Consider the following 15374-nt stretch of genomic DNA (forward strand, 5'->3'; position numbering starts at 1 on the left):
AAATCCTCCTAAAACATACTATGGCCAACCATAGGTAGCTCTGATACCATGTTGAAATTCAGCATGGCTAGGGTGGCTCATTACAAGATCTAAAGCTCATGATTGAGAACTAGAATAATTAAGGAAATATTAACAAAGTTTAAGAATATTAATCAAGATTAAAGACTCATGATGAACACACAATCTTCTTGCATTAGAGTTAATCCAAATACATCTTTTTATAGCTCTCATGGAGCTCGAAACTCACAAGATTTGTGCAAACTTGTGCCATCCATGTGTCCATAAATACTTACATGCCTTTTGTACACCCTTGCACATTAAATGTGCCTACTTTTTGACTATTGAACACCTTTTATATTCATCCATTCACATACCCTAATAACCTTAGTCTTCATCCATTCTAATTTCATAATATCATCCTAGGCTTCATCTACCTTCCTCCCACTTACATGTGCCCCATACATGACATGAGGGTGTGACAGGTTTTTTGACGGGCTTTTGCACCCTATGAAGTTAGGATATGGACAAAATCAAAGGATAAAAAGGTAGATTGAATAATGGTGGGACAACACTACAACAAAATGAGGGTGTAGCAGTATAACTAGAAGGGTAGGGAGATGTCGGACCCATTTCAGTGCTAAAAAAGCTACTATTTTCGTTGCAACTGGATCACTGCTATTGAACATCGATATTTCATAGTTATTTTCACTACTAAGTGATAGAACTGAAAAAGCTGGGGTAGACTGGGGAGTCTACAAAGGACTATCCCCAACTCTTTTTTTAATTAAAACAGAGTCATAGTTTTTTGATACAAACATGAATTTTAAAAGATATAAACTAAGAAGAATGCAAGTAAGAGAAACATATATTATATTTCTTGAATTGTCGAGCCTTTAGCCGTCTAGATAGAAAATAAATCAAGGAAGAGGAGGCTACTCAGAATCCTCATCAGATTCCTCCGGCTCATCATTGTCCTCGTCTTCACTTTCTTCTCCCACTTCATGCTCGTAGTCTATATCTTCCTCTTCCTCTTCCCCTTCATCATACATACATGCAAACAAGAGTAAGGTGAGTATAAAACAGTAAAGGACAATTAGATATACATAAGAGAAGGGATGAACCTTATGTAAAAGCCTTATGCATGAGACTTTATACGCTTTATGCCCTAACCTCAAAGCTAAGGATAAGGCATATGGCCACCTATTGAGAGAAGAATAGCTCTCAAAAGGCTAGAGAGAATAAAAAATAAAAAACCCTAAAACTTGCAAACCCTATAACATGTAAAAGCATAAGAGAGAAAACATAAAAGAGAGAGTTCTCTTACATAATAAGGCTTGTATGTGTGGATAACCTATGACACCAAACCAAATAAAGAATCCTAACCCTCATACAAAGCATATGCAAAACCCTAAGAAAAATAAAAATCTTAATGAAAGCTTTTTCACAACATAGAAAACTTATTGACTCCTTGTTTTTCCCTTATCATTGAAGCTTAACTCTAACCTTCGATTCTACATAGAAGCCTTAATAGAGAGATTTGATGGATAGAGCTCTCCATTAAATATCTCTATTAAGGTTTCTATGTAGAAGATAGGGTTAGGATTTAAAGGAGAGGTAGAAGTGACAGATTAGACATAAACTTGCAAAAAAGCATTTTCGGAAGGAAAATGTCAAGGCTTTTAACACTGCTCATAAGTGAAAAAATGCTACTACATTGTAAAACAACAAAACGCTCCTCAGCATCGTGGTGGCTTGGAAAAAGTACTCTGGCTTCTTTCACCGTTGTGCTAATTTTATCTTTTGAATGTCCTAAACTTAATACATTGGTTGATTAACTATCCATATAAGTGCTAATTATATGTTCCTCTTGAGTATTCTTGGGAACATCCAAGTACAATATCAATGTGCCCATGCCCAAATTCTAACTATACCTAGATGAGGTGGATGTACCCTTGTTGCTGTGATAGGCATCATCAACATATGACTTGCCCACATATCTATAAGATGCTCCATTACCTTGATCCTCAAATACCCCAATGTACCTTAACCTAAACTTTCCCATAGTCTCATCATATCAACCTCTTTTTCTTTGTATCACATATAGCCACACTAAGGATCAACACTATCACAAATCTCAAGAAATAGAATAATACCAACCTATCATAAAAATAGAATAATAATTCTATATATGTTTAGAATTATTCGATATAAAAGGAAGAAGGCATGTTTGGGAGGGAAGATTGATTCTTGACAAGATTTTAACCCTATCCACATGATGATATTAATCCTAGTTATAGATTATGTGGAACCACAAAATGTGTCAAATGAGCTAATGAATGTAATTTTTTTGAAAAAAAATCAAGATTTTTTATGGTTTTATGTTTTTCAAAGAAAATTGCATTAAAATTCAGCATAGCTAGGGCAAAGACCATATTAGGGAATTTGGAAAAATCCCAATTCCCATTTTGTAAGATCTAAAAATGGGGGCATGGTGAACCCTTTTAAGATTTTGTCAAAACCCCCTTATATGACATATCATTGGAAAGCTCTGAAGAGTAGGTTTGAAATCCACATTCTCCGACAACTTTGGAATTGGTATACTCAAGATATACCAAAAAGTAGATTGAGAAACAAATTCCCAAAGTAATGGGATTTTCCCAAACGCCCTAATATGGTCTTAGCGGCTCATAGCAAGATCTAAAGCCCATGATTGATGAAAACTAGAATAATTAAGAAAATATTAACAAATTTTAATGACACTAATCAAGATTAAAGACTCATAAAACCACATAATTTCTTGCATTACAGTTAATCCAAGTACGTCCTTTTATAGCTCTAATGGAGCTCCCAACTCATGAGATATGTGCACGCTTGTGCCATCTATGTGTCCATAAATGCTCACATTCCTTGTGCACCCTTGTACCCTCAATATGCCTACTTTTTGACCATTTACCGCCTTTTACATTCATTAATTGACATGACCTAATAACCTTAGCCTTCATCCATTCCAATTTTATATCATCCTAGGTTCCATCTACCTTAGTCCCACATAGATGTGCCCCATACATGACATGACTGGCACCATATTTCAACACCCCCCTGGGTGCCCGAATGGGTCTCATCCCAAGAAGGTAATGTGACATACATAGAAATGACATGACATGACATTTGTCTCCCCTTAATGGAGACACATACATATATCACTTAGTCTACATCATCAGTTGGCTAGAGGTTGGCATAACATACATGGCATAGACACCAACATATCATGGCATCAACATCATAAACATGAAATTGTTGGCATACATCAACCATACATTGTGATACAAACATATCATGGCACCTCCATCATAAATGTAAGGTTCCCCCCCTTTTCCAAAAATAGAGGAAACGCTTAAGATAGTCTGCTAAGTCTTATCTTAGAGAAAATTTCCTACTCATCGACACCTTGACCATACAGAGATTCAAGGATACGATTCATAGGTAAGACCTAGTTCTATCCCGCAGCAGGGGGAGCGTGGTCTTCTAAAATCAAATCACCCATAGGGTAATTGATCACATAAATTGGGCAACTACACGACTTGATTTCTAGAGGCAACGCTTTTTTCCTCATCCATGCAAGGCACAACCACTGGCCTAGTCTTCTAGAATAGAGTTGCCCGAGAATCTATTTATCTAGCGTAGAGCTTTCACTTAATCTGTTGGAACGCTACCCGACTAATCGGGTCCACCCGTCCGTAGGATGGTGCCATCGGGGCATTCCATCCTCCCACTTTCCACCCTACTCACGCGTCAATTTGTTTTCTAATTAATCCTACCACACTATTTGACATAAATAAACATGTTTCTTAATTAAGGCCCTTTTCACAAGGTTTGTGAAAACAGCCTTTTTGTACAATACAATCATACCAAAGACAAGATTTATAAAAACAAAGTTTAAACATGAATCAATTTCATACAAGCCAAATTGGCTCTCTTATTCTTTTCCTTTATACCACCGATGATCTAGAATTCGGCCTTCCAGCCTCTACATGCTGGGCAAAATTCTACGGGACCATACACCTCATCGTCGGCCGCTGGCGAGGACTCAAGCCGGCCTGTCGCCCTCTCAGGCTCCATCGCTTGATCCTCCCGCCCCTCAGAGGGATGTCTGCGCACTAGGGTGGGCTAATTCATCGCACTAGCCTGGGCCCTCAGAACTAGGCAGCATCATCACAATCAGTTGCCTCAATCGGCAAATCTCATTCTCCCAATGGTATGAGGGATACCATGGGCCAACTCTGGGCCTTACTAACATCTCCGCCGTCCGGCTACACAAGCACAAGAACGGGACAACGTCAAGGCAGGGAGAAGTTGTACCTGTACCTTAATTTAACCAAGATAACAATCCATTTACTCACTAAACCATATGACTAGGATCCATGTCACCTTCTTTAAGAAAACAATCTTTTTCACAAAGATTTTAGCATTTCAACTTGAGATTGCAATAAGACATTCTTTATTAAGGCATATGCTTTTGCTTAAAAGAATACAAACTTTAAATAGTAGATCAATCAAATAGATCACTATTAACAATTAATAGAGAAGCCGGGGCCATACCTCAACCCCTAAGAATGATATATAATTGAAAAACAAAATATGTATATACCTTATAGAAATTTATCGTTTATCGTTGCCTTTGCTTAACAAGAGCTTTAGAATATAGAGTCTTCTAATACCTTCTCTTATGATTGAAATCATCCAATCATCTCCAAGCTTTATCTCCTCTTACTCATACTGTGACTCTTCTCTCTTTCTAAGATCTATGGCAAAATAGCCTTCTCTTACAGGGCTACGGCATACTATTCTTTCTCTAAAAGAAAAGCTATGGAGTTTTGGTCTCTTCCTCCAAAAGACTATAGCAATCTAAGCTTCTTTTCTGAGATATTAGATAAGAATGAAGAGATATATGCATCTCAAACTCTAGGATTACCTTGAGGCTACTTGCTGTCTTCTCACAGTTTTCTCTATGTAAAGACCCTGACAAAAACAAAACATTGATTTGGCCATAACTCTCTGATAAAACTCAGAATATAGTCATAAAACCAATCAAAAGAACGGGAAGGCATCTGGTCTACAAGCCAACGTGGGCAAAATAGGCAAAAACGTGTGTATATAGCCACAAACGCGCCATCTTTGGAAACACATTGTTTTTCCACATTTTTAGTATGCATGGACTCTAAATGTGTAAAAGTACTCTAAATATGACCTCTTATCACCTAAAATCGAAATTCTATTTTTGGGGATACTTATCTCTTAATAGAACTATTCTTATGTTCTTATTTCTTTTAGGATTTTTGGAGCTAATATTTTTATTCTAACACTTTTCTAATGTTTCTAGCCTTATTGTCTCACTCTTTCTAATTACACTCTCTTTTCTTATTGAAATCTATATTAAAAGAGACACATACATACATGGCTTGGGAGGGACCTTACAAAATAAACATCATGGACATGAACATAGACATCATCACAGCCACACATATATGGGCACATCTTGACCACCACCAAGGGTTGCCCAATCCTAAGGTTGACATAAACATCATACATACGGACGTTGCAGGAGAGCTGCGGAAGAAGAAGTTTTAAAAGGCAGGTGGAGGATGGGCCTCTTCGGGACCCCAAGAAAAGTACTAACCCAATTTTTCCCAAAGCTTGAGCATGCAAGAAGCTTTAGCTTCTTGCAACTTTGTAGCTTTTTGCTCATGCAAGCCGCATTATTTTGCGGCAATATAATATATAAGTCCTTTGTCTCAGTGTCTGTGTGGGTCTTGACCATCTTAATTGTTGTGCATATAGTTAAAATTCAAGTTGTTGGCTCGAAAATCCTACCATCCACTGATGAGGTAGAGCACATTGAGCACTATCCTCCACGCTATCAATTTCGACGCTTCAATGACTCTCGAGACCTGCCAGTCATTGTTGACTTCAACAAGGTTCTTGTGTGTGTGCACGTAAGCGCAGGACAGAGATTCCCCCAAATGTCTCAACGCTGTACTTTTCCAAAGTTTGTGAGGATGAGAACATCACCTATTACGTACGGCAGGATGCAGAGGTGTTCTTACTTGCGTTGAGTCAGGTTGCAGAGGTATTTGTGTGGACCTCCCACAGAGGTGGGGAATTGGAGATAGCCGTGGATAAGTGCCTACCTTAAGCCAAGAAATGCATGAGTGGATGGCTGTCGCAAACCGCTTGCCATGTTTGCACTTGGTGCTTTGATATTCCTCCTAGGCCAATGTTCTTGAAAAACCTAGATACCTTCTAGCATCTTTTCCCGAAATTCAATAAGACAAATACACTTGTGCTAGATGACTCATTGTATAAAATGTACTCTAATGATCCTGCATGCCATGTGATCCTTCCTGAAGTGGAGAAGTAGACTGAGGGGGAGTGGAAAAATTTTCTGAAGCAGGATGTGGTTGACTTTGTGTTGCAGTGGGTAGAAAGTGCTGATAGAGCAAAAACTGTCAGAGAGTGCCCTTTTGATGTGAGGGATGATGCCTTGCAAAATGGTCGAAAGTGTTTGTCAAGGTGCTTAAAGCGCTTTGTCAAGTGGTCTGGAATGCTTGTCTAGGTACTAAAAGTACCTAACAGGTTCTTACCATGTGGCCTCCAAGTGCTTGTCAAGTGCTTGTGTAGGTACTTCAATTGTTTGGGAAGTGCTGGTAGTGGTCTGAAAGTGCTTGTCTAGTTACTTAAAGTGCTTGTCTAGGTACTTAAAGTGCTTTTCAAGTAATCTGAAAGTGCTTGTGTAGATCCTAGAAGTGCTTGTGTAGGTACTAAAAGTGCTTGTCAAATGGTCTTAAAGTGCTTGTCTACTACTGAAAGTGCTGTCAAAGAGTTGAACGTGCAAAATAGTGCTTCTTAGGAGGACGCATTGTGTTAGCTTGAAAGTTAGAACTTACAAGTTCTCCTCTGGGGACATGTAGAGCGGTTCTCTCTACCGTGCAATATATAGTGCTCATAGAGTACTACCGATCAACAAATGTGTTAAGAAACACAATGTCAATCCGAGGACTCGACCCGATTAGTGCATGAAGGCTTATCCCATGAGGGAGAGCTCACATACACAAACCACCACTTGATGATTCAACCATTCAACACCTCAATCAACCTCTCAATCCCTTAAATCCACTACACTAATCAAGAGAACAAGCATTGCATGGCAATCTCTTAATCCCATTCAAACATTGATTAAATCTTAGCTTTCCCTAATGCCTGCAAATCCATAAGCGTGTATCTACTAACCCACAAGCTTAAGCAAGCATAGAATGTAACATTCACAAACCCACAAGCTCATAGAGAGAGTTTATCCATGAATAACTCATTGCCAATGAAGTGGGCAAGAGCTTGCATGAATGGGGACTACACACACACACACACTACAAGCATGCAGCATACACAAGAGAAAGAAAGAAGCATTCAACTAATCATAGATTAATCTACTTCAATGATGCTAAAACAAATTAAGAGAAAGAAGTGGAGCTGTACTCATTGGAGCTTGATGCTCATTAGAGTACAATAGAGAGAGAGTTAGAGAGTTGCCATAGCTTGAGAGCTCAAGAGCTTCACTCAATAGCTTATGAGCATGGCAAAAACATCCCCTTTCTTTAGCTAACATCTCTTTTATAAAGATGTCACTAACCCTAACCCTAGGCCTCTTTCACACATGGGTGGACAACCCCATAAGTGAGCCTTGCTTAATACACTTAGAACTCTCATTTAGAACCTACATTGGCCTAAAACGATTTACATTGCACTTCGGCACAAAAATATGGAAAAATTATGTGCATCTTTATGTTCCCATGGCTACAATCTCGCTCTCTCGCATTAATTGCTTCTGGCCTCCTTCCATAATCCATGTTCCCGTGAGTGTTCCCGTGGAACATTCCCCCCTTCCTAAATCGTGCACGTCCTCGGGCGCGGTAGAAACAAAAGCTACAAAAAACAATGGAAGACAAGTAAAGCCTTTTATTGAAAAAAAACCAGAAATGACAATCTCACACGTGAGCATGCAAGTGAAAGGCCATTTAGAGTTTTAAAGAGTGCTAAAAGAAGCGAGTAAAGACTAGTCACAGTGAGACTAAGTGGTAGATAGTGCTATGCAAAGGCAAGTGTGTTTGTACACCGCAGGTTATAACCGCAGTCTCAATGTCCCAAAGTGTTTAAGTTATTCCTAAGTGGCAACCCTACTCCTAAATATAAGCCATGGTGATTGGACCGTTCTTTCTTTTTAAAAGTAAAGAGTAGAAGATTAAAGAGAATTATTATTTTTTGCTTGATAAAGAGGAAGGTTTCATCCCAATGAGACCCAAGCAATGGCCAAGAGACCTCCGCCAAGAGAATCTAAAGGCCACTCAGTATCTCAAGGGCGACAGACCCTTTTCTTTATTTTTGTCATAAGGAGTACCCCATGAAGATGAGGGCATCGGTCTCGAGGGCCCATAATGTACCCAAGAGTCCTACCAGCATCTATCAAGGCAATAGAGTCCTTGTAGGTCTTCTTCTTAATCTTTTAGACGTCCGTGTTCACCCCATGGAAACCAAGGCATCGGCCCCAAGGTGCTAAAACAACCCAAGGTCCTACCAAGCATCTCACATGGCCATAGACACTTCATGTCTCAAGTCACTTCTATATATTTTTTAGGGCATGTGTTTCATAAATTTTTTATTAATCATAGCACCTAGCCCATACCTAAGAGGTAGCTACCACTAGGAATAACTAATATACTTCTAGAGCATAAGAACTTGGCATACTCCGTTGGCATATATCTTACACTGTCTTCAAATAGAAATACCTTCTACTAAGTCCTCTAAGAATCTAGAAATTACTCGCCACATAGTAATTTAAAACTTAAACCAGCCAATTGTGTGTGAACATGCAAACAATATATGCAAAAGTGAAAAGCACATAAAGAACAAAAGATTATGATTTGAATACACCTGTTGTAGTGCTCGTTGATGTTGTGTGCTTGTCTTGATGCATTGCTGATGTGCAAATTGCTTCTCTTTGCTCTTTGTAGGCATTGCATATCTCCCCCCTTCCTAATTTGTGTGCACGGTAGGTGGACTATTGGAGCATGTTTGTATGCTCTTGTTTAGCTGAGATCTCTGCAAAATGTCTTATTAACAAACAAGAAAAGAAAAGAATAAAATTTGTTATTGGTGCCAATCACCGAATATAGCCGAGGGGAAAAACCCAGGGGGAGAAAAGTGCCCTGGCTTGTTATTGTGGAGTTGATGAGCTTACCCTTGCACTGGCGGTGGATCCGTGTCCACTTCTTCGGAAAGATGGTATCAATCACTTCAGGATGCAAGGACAACCCTGTACAAAGGCCGGCCTCTAGAGAAGGTGGTAGAGGAAGGAGTGCTTCCTCGCTAAAATATGGCATTGGTTATATGGGAAGGTTAAGCAGACAATTTCGATTTTGGAATTGCTCAATATAGGTGCTCATAGTGATCCAAAATTGACATGTTGAGGCTCGGGGAAGAAGGGCTTGCAAGATAGGTGGTTGCAAGTCATTTATGCATGTATCCCTCCATTTTTGTGCTTGAACCTCCTCAGATAATCTACATTGATTTGGTCCTCAGTCTGGTACTCTCACATCAAGAAGGTTATGGTGTTGGGGTGTAATTCTCACAATTTTTTTCATTAAGCCCGTGCCATATCGTCGAAAGTAAGAGCGGCATAGCCAGCAAATGTGTGAAGCTTCTCCTAATAGGAGTCATGCACACTCTTGACAATGTGGAAATGGATGATGCTGTTGATAGAATAAAGTGACAAAGTGATGCACACAGCAATTTTCACCTAAGGGAGCATAAAAGTACCTAGAATGAGTTTGAAAAGGAGGAGCACTATAACCCCCACGGTGTTTAGGTTGAGTACTATCAGGGTCAATGCATGGTGGACATGTATCTCGTCAAGTATCCATCAGGAGGTATCTGGGCATAGAACAATGAAATTTAGAGACTTCAAACTTTATACACTCATATCCATCATTACAATCCCTATCAAAAACAATGTAGATAAGATCATCTCAAAAAGAACACAATCCTGTAATGGCAGAAGGAACCACATTAGTAAAAGTGAGACTATTCAAACACTGATCTACCAAAGAGCTTCAATTGTAGTGTTAATGCCTTACCTTTGGTTTTGGGTATGTCCTTCTTAAGAGGTGGGAAGGATAGCAATTGTTGAGGAATTTGAGCAAGATAAGAGGATTTAGGCAGTGAAGTGCTAGAATCTATGCTCAACGGAGACTCATGTAAAGTTGGACTTGTCTTAGGAACACAAGTTGATGGTGGAAGTGTGTAATAAGAAGAAGTTGGGAAAACTGGTGATTCAATACATGTTTGGGGAAGGTCAACATAAGGAGATTTGTAGGTGCTATCACTACCACCTATCCTATCTTGAAGAGGTTGTGTTGATTTCCAGTCCAATTGTTTAGCAACTCGTAGAGTAGGTACAAGAAAGTCAATGGGAAGAATTGCATCTAGCCCAAAAGCAAGCTCAAATGGGGTTGTGCCCACAAATGTTTTATAGGCTGTTTTTATATGCCCAAAGAACTGAGTGCAACTTTTGCTCCCAATCAGTCCTATGTCCCTCAACAATCTTTGTGAGTGCTGTGCAGAGAATCTTGTTAGTACTCTCAGCTAGACCATTGGTCTGGGGATGATAGGGTGCAGAACGCTTGTGAATTACCATAAATTCTTGAAGTAAAAACTCTATGACCTCATTCACAAAGTGCACACCTTGATCACTAACAATTTCAATAGGTAAGCCATAGTGTGTAAATGCGTACTCATACAAGAACTTGGCTGTGGTTCTGGCATCATTTTTGACTGTAGCCTTTGCCTCTACCCATTTGGTCAAATAGTCAGTTTTGTGACTATAATATATTCGGCATGCGTGTGACGAGCTAGAGGTTTAATGGGACTGACAAAATCAATACCCCATTTGGCAAAAGCACGTGTGCTAACATAGGCCGCAATGGCATATTGTCCTTTGTGATGGGAGGTTTGGTCCTTTGACAATCGTCACAACATTTTACATATTCTTCTGCATCCATTTGTAAGGTTGGCCACCAAATCCTAGACCACCTAATCAACTTAGGTGTGGTATTGCCCGAAAAGTGTCCACCCCCAACACCTGCATGTGCATGAGTCAAGATTTTTAAGTAGGCAGCTTCACATACACACATGCGTAAGTTGTCATCCTTGCCCCTCTTGTAGAGTTGGCCCTCTATCAGCATATAGTTGGCCGCTTCTACTTCAATAACATGATTTCGATATTTAGGAATTGTTCGATCAGTATGACCATGCTAAAGATAGTTCACAATATACTTACTCCAACTTGGTGTAGGTAAAATTTGGAATAATGTGACATTATGAATTGGCTATTGAATTTGACATGAAGCACAGTTATGAAAAAAAATTTCAGCATGATAGGCCACCATTGCCCATCCTGAGTTATACATCGCACACAAGTAGAGCTGATGCATGGATTCCACCAATACCCTCATGTGCCCATTCCAAGATCTCATCATATTGGTCAGGGTTAGGTATAAGCCGCAACACTCCATCATTACCCTGACGATATAATCTCCCTGAGATTAACTTGAATGGTCGCCATAGGTCCACATTAGGACCCGCTAGTTGTATCTGCCCACTTGTCCAAATTTCTAAGATGGGTTCAGACCATTTAGGAGCTGTCTCTACAAGGAAAAGTGTTGAATCTAACATATCATCATCCACACCTACAGGAGCTTCTCCAGAGGTGATTCGAGACAAATGATCTACCCTAAGATGAGTTGTTTCTTTTTGGACTGCCACTTCAAAATCAAACTCAAGAAGGATGACAAACCACCTCACAATCCTTCCACTTGCACAAGGCTTATTCACCAAATATAGCAGTGCTTGATGGTCCACAAAAAATATAAATTTGTTTTCCAAAAGGTAATGGCGAAACTTTTTCACTGCATATATCATGGGCAAACCTTCTCTTTCTGTTGTGGTATAATTCTTCTCAGCATTGTTCAACTGTCGACTAGCATATGAGATTGGGAAATCCTTATTATGTTCTCCTAATTGAGCCAAAATATATCCAATTGCAAAGTTTGAAGCATCAATATGGACATGAAAGATTTGGTTCCAATAATCTGGTGCCCGTAAGATGGGTACAGACATTAATGCTTGCTTCAACTTTTTAAAGGATTCCTCACACTCGTCAGTCCAATTAAACTTTACAAGAAGAGCATATAATGATCTAGCTAGGACAGCGTACCGTTGTAGATGAATCGACGATAATAGCCACAATGTCCCATGAATATTTGTACCCCTTTAGGTTTGATAGGCCGAGGTAATGAGACAATGACATCAATTTTATCCATATTTGTTGTTGAAATACCATTGGGAGAAACAAAATGGCCCAAAATCTTCCCTTGTGTTAACATGAATTTGCACTTGTCAGGATTCAAGCATATACGATAAACTTGACACTTTTGAAACACAAGTCTGAGGTGTTCTATATGATCATCACGCTCTTCTGAGTGAACACATAAATCATCCATGAAGATCTCAAGAAATAGCCTAAGGTACTCCTTGAATACATGACTCATTAACCGCCGCCCGCTGAAAGGGTACTGTTGCATTTGTTAGACCAAATGGCATAACACGATAGGCAAAGATGCCATCTTCAGTAGCAAAGTCTGTCTTGTGTTGATCCTTTGGATCAATTGACACTTGATTGTAACCAGAGAATCCATCCAAGAAACTATATGCCTTTTTCCCTGCAACACGTTCCAAAACATGATCCGTGATTGGAAGTGGGTAATGATCACGTACAGTAGCTGCATTTACCTTCTTGAGGTTTACACATACTCGAAGTTTTCCATTTTTCTTGGGCACCACTACAATAGGGGAGACCCATTTAGTGTATTCAATCTCATAGGTAAATTTTGCCTCTAAGAGCTTGTCTATTTCTTCTTTTATCTCTCATTGTAAGTATAAGAACGTTGCTTGGAAGGCTTTGCATCCTCTCGCAATGGAATTGTATGCTGACATATGCTTGGATCAACTCCTTTGAGGTCTTTATAACATAGTATAGATATCCATTCTTTCCTGAGAAGTGAGGTGGTGGTCGAGAGTGTTCATTCTTAAATTCCTCGTTTTATTTTTGTATTCTCTCATGTTGTTCCCTCTCATCTTGTTTACGGATTCTCTAATGGCTCTGACAACATTTAGGTTTGGGTCGACTTCGAGGGATCTCTATTTGAACCTCCCTTCCTCTCAAGAGTAGGCATGCCTTTCCTAACTCTTCCTTGGGGATTATCACATCATCATCAAAATCAAAGTCCCATCCGTCTTCCTTATCAGCATCATTAGCAGATTCGAGTGTTAAATCCTCCACTGAGACTTCCTCGACATGCAGTGCTGTTGTGGATGCATCCCCATAGTACAAATCGTCTAGAAGGTCACGTGGTTGTACCATTCGTATAGGAATAATGTCATATCCATCTGAGTCACAACAGGGAAGGGTTGTGGAATGCTCTTCAGTATGTACACCTTGGCTTTCCAGTTGGAGCACTAACATGACTTAATGTCTTAATGACATCAGTACCTAGAATAGCAATAGGAAATCAAGTTAGGAGCACAGGTAGTTAATATGATCACAATGATCATGGATAATCATGTCTGAGGATAACATGTTCATTTTAGTAAATTCAACGCTTTTTTCGTGAGGCACAACCGTTGATCCACTCATTTGAGAAATTTATCAAGGAATTGACTAGCTACTCGAATCCTAGTGTAATCCTAAGATTTTTCTGTTTGATTATTAAAACTCCACTGATTCCAGCGTAACCCCATCTGGCCCATGGGTTAGCACCACCCTACCACTGCAATCGGTGGAACCAACAAGTACTCACCCACCCATAATTGAAATGCCTTTCTTAACTTTAGCTTTAGAAAACAGATACGCACACTCCTCTTTAACTTTAATCTATAAAACAATCCATTGACAATTTACTGGTTACACATGTCATACTTCAAAATTTCCATGGAGTCTTTGTTTCTCACAAAATAGTATCATTCTGGACTCTCCGTTGAGACCAGCGAGTCAACAATGAGATCCAGTGACAGATTACAATAAACATAGATCCATCATATAATATCTTCCTCGACATACACATGGATGTCCTCGGCACCGCGAGCCCGTGCATCTCCTGGTCAGAACCCTCCAGGATCCTCCTTAGGTATCCTGGCACTTCACTCAGGGATCGCTTCGTCGGCCCTCGTCCATCGTATGGAATCTCACCATTTTAACCATATCGAGGCTGGTCAAGACCTGGGCAGGCTTTGCCGCGTGAGCTGTCCCTTGAACACTCCCCGCCAGCTGTTGCAACCGAGCTTCCCTTAGATAAACATATATACCAAATGCTCCCTCCAGCATTCTGGCGTAAGACAGTCTTTTAAGAAAACAGGGTTTCTATGCAAGTTTGCAGTTTTGATTTTCTTTTTGAACACAATGAGTATATCTTAATTCCGTATTCAAGATTTCTAGATCACAAGACTGGATTCTCAAGCAGAATTTCTCGAATTCTGAATTCTTAACCTTAGATCAAAATCAAAGGTCTCAACTTAGTTTCGGATTCGGTGGGTGATTTGAGTATAAATTCAGGAACTAGTCGCATCATCATTTCTTGAAACTAACGAAGGAATTACATCTTGGTCAAAATCTGATTCAGGTTTTTGAGTCTAGAACGGTTCTTCTTGAACTATCTTTATCAAACGGTAATATTTCAATTACTACTTTACTAAATTTAAAAGTAATCATTTACCAATATTCATGGGAATTAGTCATAGGATTAAGAGAATTCTTATCTTATTAATATAAAAATATTCTTTCATGCATACTTTTATGCATAAAATCAATAATGATAAAATTAACACTTTTATAATAATAAAATATTCTTTTGTGGACAAAAATCTATTTTGATGAAAGTAACACTTTCATTAAAAAAAATTATTCCTTTATGCATAAAAATCTATTTTGATGAAAGTAACACTTTCAATAAAAGAAAATTATTCCTTTATGCATAAAAATCTATTTTGATGAAAGTAACACTTTCATAATAAAAGAAAATTATTCCTTTATGCATAAAAATCTATTTTGATGAAAGTAACACTTTCATAATAAAAGAAAATTATTCCTTTATGCATAAAAATCTATTTTGATGAAAGTAACACTTTCATAATAAAAGAAATTATTCCTTTATGCATAAAAATCTATTTTGATGAAAGTAACACTTTCAATAAAAGAAAATTATTCCTTTATA

Source organism: Cibotium barometz, chromosome 13 (genome assembly GCF_041138505.1).
Source record: "Cibotium barometz isolate CiBa-2024 chromosome 13, ASM4113850v1, whole genome shotgun sequence".
In the NCBI taxonomy this organism is placed as follows: domain Eukaryota; kingdom Viridiplantae; phylum Streptophyta; class Polypodiopsida; order Cyatheales; family Cibotiaceae; genus Cibotium; species Cibotium barometz.